A 12,531-nucleotide genomic window follows, 5' to 3' on the forward strand; every position below is an offset into this window, starting at 1 on the left:
CAGACTTGCGAAATGTTGTTTTATGATGTCCTAACGTTTGGTAGAAGCTGAAAAAAAATAAGTAAGTGTTATTTTGACCCGCCTAAAATTTTTGTGAAAAATCTAGTCGCGCCCCTAAATTGCTGGCACCTGTGTGCGCCGCACACATTGCACACGTGGACCTGCCCTGTGTACAGTGGTACATAACGCATCTGACGCCATATTTTTTGTAACTACACTACACCGGAAATACTCTCTACTTATTTAATTTAAATTGAATTTGTAAAAATATAAATCGCTTTCATTGTACATTTTTGCAGGTTATAAAATGATTTCTTATTCTTCTTCCATTTCCTCTTTTTGCATAGACATGACTATGTCTGTCTTTGCAATGCGCCTCTAGTAAGTTCGTTCCATCGGATGGTCGTTCCATCGTTTTCGTTGTTATTCTGTCTATTTGTTGTCATTCAGCTTATGTGGTCATTCCATTCTACTCTTCTGTTTCTTACCCAGTTATTAATGTTCTCGACCTTGCATCTCCGTCGTATATCTGTACTTATATCTCTGTCTCATAGTGTCTTACCATCGATTTTTCGAAGGGTTTTCATCTTGATGTTTCGAGCAGTCTTTTGTCCTCACTGTATCAGGTCGTGTTTCTGCCGCGTCTGTCATTATTGATCTAATGACTGGTTTGTAAATTCTGCCTTTCATTTCTTTTCCGATATTTTTATTTCTCCATATTGTGTCATTCAGACAACTTGCAGCTCTGTTTGCTCTATTCACTTGATCTTCCACTTCTGTTTCGAGACTTCCGTAGCTAGATAGTGTGATGCCTAGATATTTAAACTTCATTATTTGTTCTATTATCTGATCGTCTAGCTCTAATTTATAAATTCTTGGATTAGCTGTTATAACCAAGTATTTTGTCTTTTTTGGGGAAATTAACATGTTCAATTTTCTGGAGATTACATTAAATTGGTGCAGCATATATTGTAAATCATCTTCACTTTGAGAGATTAGTATTGCATCGTCTGCACAGCAGATTATTTTAAGTGGTTTTTCTCCAATTTAGTATCCTTTTTTAGTTCTTATGTTTTTATTATTTCGTCCATGATAAGGTTGAACAATAAAGGACTCAGGGAATCCTCCTGTCTTAGTTCATTGCCAACTTCAATTGGGTCAGTTAATTCATCTTCTACTTTTATTGTGTTGTTCTGGTAGATGTTTTCATAAGGTCCAAAAAACATAAATATGCTGGTTTGTTATATTCTAATGATGACTTCTCTTAAACTTGCCTCATCATAAATATAGGGTCAGTGCAAGATCTTCCCGACCTAAAACTTTGTTGTTCTTCTGCTAGTGTTATAATTTCATTCAGTTTGTTTGTTATCATGCACTTTGGTTGTTAATTTTAATGTTGTGTTTAATAAGTTAATTCCTCTGTGTTTCTCCTGGTCCGATTTGTCTCCTTTTTTGAAGAGAGATATTAGGATGATTGATTTCCATTCTTCTGGTATTCTGTTTTGTTCTATTATTTTTTGTAATAGTTTTAATAGTTTTTTAGTCAGATTTTGTCGATATTCTGACCCATCCTGGTGAATTTACTTTTTTTTATTATTTTCTTCCTTTACATTTCAACGTTGATATCCCCGTTGGTCAACCAGAGATGTTGACGAGCATTAACATGCATACGATGAAAGTTTTCACCAATAGTACCTGGAAATAGACGAATAGTAGAGAGAATAATTCAATTTTAATGTTACAAATTGTACCGTTACGAATATGTATAGTTACGAACTGTCGACGTTACGAATTTTCCGTTACCATTTGTGGGGATACGAACTGCCGCGTTACGAGATGTCTTGTCACGAATTATTCCACCCCATACCATTATTGTATCCTGTGTATGTTGATTTCCCATGCATGCCCCAAATAACGTAAATTTCCCAATCGTCTACATATTCTTATTCAACTGGATAAAATACAGATCTGTATCATCTATAAATAAAACTATAGTACTGTGATATTTATCCATCTTGATATTTTCGACATCCCTCTAAACTTGTAGCATGATTAACTTTGGAGCTTGATGAGTCTTCTTAGTGGTCTTCAACTGTAAAGATTCCCTTCAGACTCGTGGAGAGTATTTCTGACAGTATCTCGATCTATAATCTACTTATTGTGCCCGCTTTAAGTCAATAACTGAATTACATGATGTAATTGTAGGTTGTCTTCTAGCGGTTTTAAGGTAAAAAGAATAGATCTTAAGCTGCAGTAACCCTTGTGACAATAGAAATTTTAATATGACTCCCCTGTATGCTGGAAAACTGGACTCCCAGTATCTCCTATGGACAATAGAAATTTTAATATGTCTCCCCCCTTATGTTGGTAAACTGGACTCCCAGTGTCTCCTATTTTGGGAGGCATAAGTGCGTAGCTAGGTTAGTTTGCCTCATATCAGCTTGAAAAAGGCGTGAAAGCCTATTCATTTCGACCACCAAAGTTAAATTAAGTGGTTCCATCGTAAAATACAGTATTTTATGTATTTTTTACTTTTAAACAAGAACTCTATAATATGAACGAAAATATAACCACCAATATGTATTAATGTATAAAAATTGTGTTTCTTCAATCTCTTATAAATAAATTTATCAAACTTTTGTTAAGAGTGCATCATTTTTTGTTAACTTATACAAAAATGTATCATATAAATCTGTTAACATTATTTATTATCTTATAGTGAAGGTTAAGAACTGTTTTTAGAGCAGAACTAAAACTATCCGGAGAACTTAAAAGTACCTACCTACTTTACGAAACAATGTTAATAACAGTCTTTGGATAAGAAGAAAAATCTACAAGAAATCTGAAGGAAACTTGCATCAACATTAAGAAACATAAAAATTATCTACTTACGCATTTTTGTTGCAAGTATGAGAAATTAATAAAAATCTGTTTATAATAGATAATACTTTTACATAATAGAATAGTAAAGGCATTAAATAATTTAGACTAGGATCTAAGTTAAAGTTTTTCACTGGATTAATATTATACAGGGTGTAACGAAAATGCAGGTCATAAATCTAATCACATATTCTGGGACTAAAAATAGTTTGATTGAACCTAACTTACCTTAGTACAAATGTGTATACAAAAAAAGTTACAACCCTTTGAAGTTACAAAATGAAAATCGTTTTTTTTTCCAATATATCGAAAACTATTGAAGATTTTTTATTGAAAATGGACATATAGCATTCTTATGATAGTAGCATCTTAAGAAAAAATTGGAGTGAAATTTGGACACCCTATAAAAATTTTATGGGGGTTTAGTTCCTTTAAACCCCCCCAAACTTTTGTGTACGTTCCAATTAAATTATTATTGTAGTACTATTACTTACACACATTATTTTTAAAACTTTTTTGGCTCTTAGTACTTTTTCGAAAAGTCACTTTTTTCAAGATATTTTGAATATTTTTCAAATCCACCACATATTTGTATATGGTTAAGTACGATTATGGAGACTTGGTAATAATATGAAAATTTATATATGATTTGCATTTTTAGGTATATGTTGAACCGTATTAAAAAAGAAGCCATATCTCGATCAAAGGTGCCTTCTCGAAAAAATATAAAGAGGCAAAAAAGTTTTAAAAACACTGTGTTTAACTAATGGTACAGCAGCAAAATCCCCATAAAAACTTTATGTAAACATATTAAAAAATAAGCCTCAACTCGATAAAAACTGTCTTATCGAAAAAATATTAAGAGGCAAAAAAGTTTTAAGAACATTAAATTTAACTAATGGTACCACAATAATAATTTAATTGAGACTTACACAAAGTTTGGGGGGGTTTAAGGGAACAAACCCCCATAAAAATTTTATGGGGTTCAAAAATTTCACTATAATTTTTCTTTAAGATACTCCTGCCATAAGAATGCCACATATACATTTTCAATAAAAGATCTCAAATAGTTTTCGATATATTCGAAAAAATCGATTTTCATTTTGTAACTTCAAAGGGCTATAACTTTTTTTATGTGCATATTTGTACTAAGGTAAGTCAGGTTAATTCGAACTATTTTTGGTCCCAAAATATGTGATTTAATTTATGACCTGTATTTTTGTTACACCCTGTATATTCTAATAATGTTACACAGTTTAGTTTATTTTACTATACTCATTTGCGCCTTATAGCATAACAAGTTTCCAAATTTTAGTTTCGGCCAGTCACTGAAGGAGTAAAAAACTAAAAACCTACCAATTTTTTGCAGTTAAAGGATCTTAATGAAACTCTTTGCATGCCATTCGTAATGGCGGTAGCAAATTTTCTGAATAAAAGTGATGATGTTTAAATGAAGATTACATTATTGAAAAATAAGGAAAATACATTTTTCGGCACTTTCCTTTTCTAGGTGTCTAGTAGCCTCCTACGAGCGAACGTGGAAAACGAATACTGCTATAATAATATTGGGACCGTGCAAGTTCGGTAAAGCGACCCCTATTTCTACGCTCTGTACTATTATTCGCACTTTTAATTATATTGGCCAATTATATTAGTGCTGGTTACTGGATAATTGTCAAGGCCATAGCCCAAAAAATAATAAGAAGAAAAAATAAGATTCAGGTTATGCTATCAAAACGTAAACAATTGTATGTAGTAAATAAAATTAGTTATTAAAATGCAGTACTGCAAGCAAAATACAATTAATTAAATTAACCTTTATATAATAATTACATATCATAATCGATATTGTAAAGCATTATATAATTTTTCTGCTACAATGACAGAAGGTATGAAATATACGTCAATTTGACAATTTCAATTGACAATATGAATTATTTAAGATAGTTGCAATATTTCTCCGCGACTCGCGCACGGTCGTTTCTCGTTTCCCTTCCAAGTACTTGCACACCGCGAATAGGGCGCTGTTGCCTGCCTGGCGTACGACATGACAGGACAGAACGCAGGACGCGATCTGTCTTACTAGACGAGGCAACGAAGCATTAAACCTAGGAATTTTGTGCAGTAAGATGAATCGTCATGCAACTTTTTGCATTCGATTCGAGAGAGTGTCAGGCAATTTTGTGAACTAAATTGGTCTCCGGCAAAAATGTTTGTGTATGATAAAAAGCATCTTTAAAGTGCATCTCAAAGAGATGGAAAATAAAAAATTTAGGACTCAGGAAATATTGACGGAAATGAGTTCAATTTTTATACTTGGGGGTTTTGGAGGTCACTGAACACGAATTTCATGACGGCGATGGTCTCCGAGGTACCTAGTGCCCAGATGGAACTCGTCGCATGGGACGACCGAATAATTCGCGGGACCATCGGATAATTCGCGAAATGAAGATTGGATCGAAAAATTGAAAAATACGTGTTCAATATTTTTTAAAAATCTATCGAATGACACTAAACACGACCACCCCACTCCATCCCTGGAGGTGGGGTGGGAGTAACTTTAAAATCTTATAGAAATCCCATTTTTTATTGCAGATTTGGATTGCTTACGTAAAAGTAAGCAACTCTTATTCGAGACATTTTTTAGAATTGTGGATAGATGGCGCTATAATCGGAAAAAACGAATTTTTCGTGATAACATAGGTAAATTATAGAAACGGTCTAATATCTCGAGAAATACACTTCCAAATAAAAAACCAAAAAATACGTCTTTTATATTTTTTAAGAACCTATCAAATAACATAAAACACGATCCAGCACTCCACCCTTGGAGGTGGGGTGGGGTGTAACTTTAAAATCTTAAATAGAGCACACATTTTTTATTACAGATTTGGATTCCTTACGTAAAAATAAGTAACTTTTATTCGAGACATTTTTTCGAATTATGGATAGATGGCGCAATAATTTGAAAAAAACTATTTATTAGCGCCATCTATTAAAAATTCTAAAAAATGTTTCGAAATAATATTACTTATTTTTTCATGAAAAATCCAAATCTGCAATAAAACATGGGGATTCCCACTTAAGATTTTAAAGTTAACCCCCACCCCACCTGCAGGGGTGGAGTGGAGAGTCGTGTTTGATGTTATTCGATAGTTTCTTGAAAAATATTAAATACGTATTTTTGATCTTTTATTTAAAAGTGTATGTCTAGAGATATTAGAACGATTCTATAATTTACCTATGGTATCACGATAAATGGTTTTTTCCGATTATAGCGCCATCTATCCACAATTCGAAAAAAATTCTCGAATAATAGTTGCTTATTTTTACGTAAGCAATCCAAATCTGTAATAAAAAATGGGCCTTTCCGTTTAAGATTTTAAAGTTGCCCTCTACCCCACCTCCAGGGAATGGAGTGGGGGTCGTCTTTAGTGTCATTCGAAAGATTTTTGAAAAATATTAAACACCAGGTACCTCGGAGACCATCGCCGTCATGAAATTTGTGTTCACTGACCTCCAAAACCCCCAAATATAAAAATTGAACTCATTTCTGTCAATATTTCCTGAGTTCTAAATTTTTCATTTTCCATCTCTTCGAGATGCACTTTGAAAATGCATTTTCTCATGCACACAATTTTTTGCCGGAGATAAATTTAGTTCCAAGTCTAGAGACGTTACAATAGTAATGGGAGATCTAAATGCAAAAATCGGTAGAGGAAGTCAAGGTGATTTTATTGGAAACTTTGGACTGGGCACCCGTAACGAGAGAGGAGAAAGATTGGCTCAATTCTGCCAAGAGACCGATTTTATTTTCACGAATACTTATTCTGATCTGCCGACCAGGAGACTCTATACATGGAAATCACCAGCAGACAACCAACATAACGTTATCAGAAACCAAATTGACTACCTTCTCATCTGCAAACGATACCAAAATTCCATAAAAATCAGTAAAATCATACCCTGGAGCTGATGTGAGATCAGATCGCAACCCAGTTGTAGGACGGTTTAGAATTAATCTAAAGAAGCCTGTGGTTAAAACTAAAGTAGAGACGATACAAGTATTTCGTTTGAGAGATCCATCAACAGAAGAGCAAGTCACACTAAAAATTAAAGAAGAGCTCACCAAAATAGAAATTATTCCTACTGAAGATGCGAACAGGGAATGGCACATGTTAAAAGATGCTCTTATCCGAAAATGTGAGACAACACTAACATCTAAACTAATTAAGAATAAGAATGAAAGGATGACCGAGGAGATTCTAGATCTCATGGAAGCAACGCGATCTTATAAAATCAAGGACAAAAACATGTATAATATTATATACACAGAAATAAGGAGAAAGATCAGAGAGGCAAAGGAAAGATGGTATAGTGAGAGATGCGCAGAGATTGAACAGTTGGTAGAGAAACATGATAACTTAAACCTTCATAAGAAAATTAGAGAAATGACAGGCACTAATATTAAGAAAAAATCAAACACACTGCTGGATAAAAACGGCAAAATAATTATAGACGTCGGTGAGAGGCTTAAAAGATGGCAGGAATATATTCAAGAGATATTAAAAGACGAACGCACTGAGATAGTACTAGAGCAGGAAAAGTTCGACAACGGCCCAGACATAACAAAAGATGAGGTATTAGAGGCGATAAAGCGAACAAAGAACAACAAGGCAACAGGTCCTGACCAAATAGCTGTAGAAATAATACGGTTAATAGAAGAACAGCAAATTGGAATGTTGGTCGACTTATTTAATACAATATACAGTACAGGAATCATTTCCAGAGATTGGCTGCTGTCAACGTTCATAACACTGCCAAAAAAACCAAATGCAAAAGAATGCCAAGACCACCGGATAATAAGTTTAATGAGTCATACACTCAAAATATTTTTAAAAATAATACACCGGAGAATATATAACAAACAGCAGGACATAAGCGACACGCAATTTGGATTTAGAAATGCAATGGGAACGAGGGAAGCCCTGTTCGCTGTAAATGTACTTGTGCAAAGGTGGCACGTGATATGTGGTATGTGATATGTGGTAAAATGTGAATTACTTGAAAAGAAAAACTTAGATATAAGGGACATCAAGATCATTAGTGCTATCTATTAAAATCAGATCGCTGTGGTAAAAGAGAACAACGCCTTTTCAAATGAAATACAGATTGAGAGGGGCGTCAGACAGGGCTGTGCCCTGTCTCCTACTTTATTCAATTTGTATTCAGATGAAATAATCCAGGAAGCACCTAACCACGGGAATAAAAGTAAATGGCCGGCCAATCAATATTATACGGTTTGCCGACGACACTATTTTATTAGCCGAATGTCTTGAGGATTTACAACAAATGGTTGACAGAGTGGTAGAAGTCAGCCAAGAAAACGGACTGTCCCTAAACACAAAAAAGACACAATTTATGGTAATCACAAAAGCTCAACAGCGCCAAGAAAGCATAACAATACATGGAGAACAAATTAAAAAGGTTGAAAAATACAAATATTTGGGTACAATAATTAATGAAACTAATGAGTACACAGAAGAGATTAAAGCAAGAATAGGACAGGCAAGAAATGCTTTCAACAAACTGAAAAAAGTACTCTGTAGCAGGGACATTACAATTTCTTTAAAGATAAGACTTCTGAGATGCTACGTGTTCTCCGTATTATTCTATGGGTTGGAGGCTTGGGCATTAAAGAAGGATGTTTCGAACATATTAGAAGCCTTCGAGTTATGGGCCTACGGAAGAATATTAAGAATACGTTGGATGAATAGAGTCACGAATATCGAGGTGTTGAGAAGAATGGGAAAAGATAAAGAGGTTTTAAATATAATTAAAGTCAGAAAACTGCAATATATGGGACATGTTATGAGGGGCGAGCGTTATAACTTGTTACAGTTAATAATACAAGGAAGAATACAGGGTAGAAGGAGTCACAGAAGAAGACGCATCTCCTGGTTAAACAATTTGAGAGCTTGGTTTAATTGCACTTCTGCTGATCTCTTTAGAGCAGCGGTATCGAAAGTGCGAATTGCCGTGATGGTTGCCAACCTTCTTAGAGGAGATGGCACATGAAGAAGAAGAAGAAATTTAGTTCACAAAATTTCCTGACACTCTCTCGAATTGAATGCAAAAAGTTGCATGACGATTCATCTTACTGCACAAAATTCCTAGGTTTTGTGCTTTTTAGTGCTTCGTTGCTTCGTTTATACGTTTAGTATGAAAGCACAGTAACGTGGCCGTCATTTAAGATGCCGGCAGTCGGTATGGGGGATACTAGAACCAAAATTACGAATCATTAGACGCAGTAGTTAAAGGGCTGCATTATTAGTATTCGAAACGAGCTCACGTGGGACCACTCTACTCTCATTCCACATTACCTTTGTAGGAGGTTCTACAAGTTCATATACGTTTAGCCCCAAGCTAGAGCTGAGCTGAGCTGCAGGAACGTGCCCTATTTGGAAACAAGCTGCAGAGAAGTAGGCTCCTCAGCGGTCACTTGTCAAACCTGCGCGGACGGCTGTTATACCTGTCTGCGTTGACTTGGTCGCACTCTCAGTTCAGGGGTCGCCGGTCGTTACTCCAGGGGGAAGGGGCAACTTCATTAAAATTCACCCATGTTGAAATGGATTTCTTGATGGGTGTGAAGTCTGAGTTTTCTTGGGTTTCCCAGGCTGCAAATGTCGCCTGCTGAGCATATATGTCTCATCAACACAGGATGTGTAAAGTCTCGTAGTGTTTAAAAGTCTGAGTTGCTCCGGGAAATGTAATCCAAGTAGAAATACTGCCTTCCTTACGGCCGTGTAAATCAACCCTGGGCACCAGGTATCACAGAGACCATCACCATTATGATATTCGTGTTCAGCGATCCCAAAAACCCCCAAGTAACGAGTTTTAAACTGATTTTATATCGAATGTCCATAAAATGCCAGGAACAAGTCCCGTTTTGGGCACTAGGTGTCTCGGATATCATCGCTGACATTAAATTCGTTTTCAGTGATCCCAAAAACCCCTGTGTAGTAATAGTGAACTAATTTCCGTTTGATATTTTCTAATTACAAATTGTTTTTATTATTTTTCATCATTTCGAAACGCATTTTGGAATAAGCATTTTTCTTGTTCAATAATGCAATTTCCATGTCGACATCTTCACTTTAGTTTACAAAATTTCCTAACGCTCTTATGTATCGAATGCATCAAGTTTCATTACCTGGCCTTGTTGTAACTATCCAGCTATTTAAGAATATTACAAATCCAGTGGCAATTTTTTTTAAACTCTAATAAATGTATAAACCAAGTGTTGACTACCAAAAAGTATTACAATATCTTCAGTAAAACTTTTACAATTTTGGGAGAAATATACTTATTAGTCCTGTCGCCAGGGGGTACAACGGGCTCCTTTATTCAGATGGAATTACCCAAGATTTTTTATGTATTTTGACCCGTTGAACACGAATTTTTTGGGTAACAGTTGATCCGGATGTCGATAAGATTGTTATAAGCAAAGAACTTGAGGAATTACATAACAGCGATTTTTCGCAAAACAAAACATTTTTTGTATTTTTTGGGTCATTCTAAGCAAAAAATGTTCCAACAAGATTTTTCGTAGGATGCATAGTTTTCGATAAAAATGTGGTTAAACTTTCAAAAAATTGAAAAATTGCAATTTTTGAACCCGAATAACTTTTGATTAAAAAAATAAAATAGCAATTACGCTTACCGCATTTGAAAGTTCTAGTCAAATTATACCGGTTTTGATTATTTGCATTGCCAAAAATTAATTTTTTTATTGTCAAACAAGGCTGTAAACAAATAGTGTTTCCCGTGCCCAATGCATGCGTTTTAATGCATGCTATTGTCCTTTTCATGAGCATTTTTCAGTGCGTAACAAATGATAGGAAAAAGGGTAAGTCCGTGATAATACACATTTATGACATTTATTCTAACATGACATTTTAGTTAAATCTGACAGTTGTCACATTTTATTTTCAATTTGGAATAAAAACAAATCAAAGGTGTTTCGTGCATTTATAAAATGGTATTTTCTTTGATTTTTATAGTCTTATAAATTATACAGATTATATTTGTAATATTATTATCTAATTAAAAAAAATTATTTTTTTATTATGACGCCATCTATCGACAACTAGAATAACTAGAATAAATGTTGTAAATGTCTGTAATCACGGACGTGCCTTTTTTCTGTCACATACAATTTAATGCGTTAGAAAGAAATCGAAAAACTGTGACGCACTGAAAAATGATCATGAAAAAAAGAATACACATCATACGTATATTTGCCTGTTTGTAGACGCGCCTACTCGTTCAATTTTAAATGAGAGATGTACTGAAAACATCACTCAAGCACTATGTGTTTATAGCTTTGTTTAACAATAAAAAAATAAATTTATAGCAATGCAAATAATCAAAACCGATAGAATTTGACTTGAACTTTCAAATACGGTAAGCAGAATTGCTATTTTATTTTTTAATCAAAAGTTATTCAGGTTTATTAAGTTCAACCGCGTTTATCTCGAAAACTATGCATCCTACGAAAAAACTTGTAGGAATATTTTTGTTTAGAATGACCCAGTAAATACAAAAAAATGTTTTGTTTTGCGAAAAATCGCTGTTATGTAATTCCTTAAGTTCTTTGATTATAACAATCCTATCGACATTCGGATCAACTCTTACCCAAAAAATTCGTCTTCTACGGGTCAAAATACATAAAAAAACTTGGGTAAGTCCATCTGAATAAAGAAGGCCGTTGTACCCCCCTGGAGACAGGACTATATGTCTAATAATGTCAGTACACACACACACACACACACACACACACACACACACACACACACACACACACACACACACACACACACACACACACACACACACACACACACACACACACACACACACACACACACACACACACACACACACACACACACACACACACACACACACACACACACACACACACACACACACACACACACACACACACACACACACACACACACACACACACACACACACACACACACACACACACACACACACACACACACACACACACACACACACACACACACACACACACACACACACACACACACACACACACACACACACACACACACACACACACACACACACACACACACACACACACACACACACACACACACACACACACACACACACACACACACACACACACACACACACACACACACACACACACACACACACACACACACACACACACACACACACACACACACACACACACACACACACACACACACACACACACACACACACACACACACACACACACACACACACACACACACACACACACACACACACACACACACACACACACACACACACACACACACACACACACACACACACACACACACACACACACACACACACACACACACACACACACACACACACACACACACACACACACACACACACACACACACACACACACACACACACACACACACACACACACACACACACACACACACACACACACACACACACACACACACACACACACACACACACACACACACACACACACACACACACACACACACACACACACACACACACACACACACA

The 12,531-nt window shown here is 35.4% G+C and overlaps 1 protein-coding gene across 1 annotated transcript in view; it reads left to right on the forward strand.

Annotated features, from left to right (window-relative positions):
* The window catches only part of LOC114346471 (peroxidase), a 209,375-nt gene that overhangs the window by 20,574 nt on the left and 176,270 nt on the right, over positions 1 to 12,531 (forward strand). The gene's annotated exons all lie outside the window — the stretch shown is intronic.

The sequence above is a fragment of the Diabrotica virgifera genome, chromosome 7, assembly GCF_917563875.1.
Source record: "Diabrotica virgifera virgifera chromosome 7, PGI_DIABVI_V3a".
Taxonomy (NCBI): Eukaryota; Metazoa; Arthropoda; class Insecta; order Coleoptera; family Chrysomelidae; genus Diabrotica; species Diabrotica virgifera.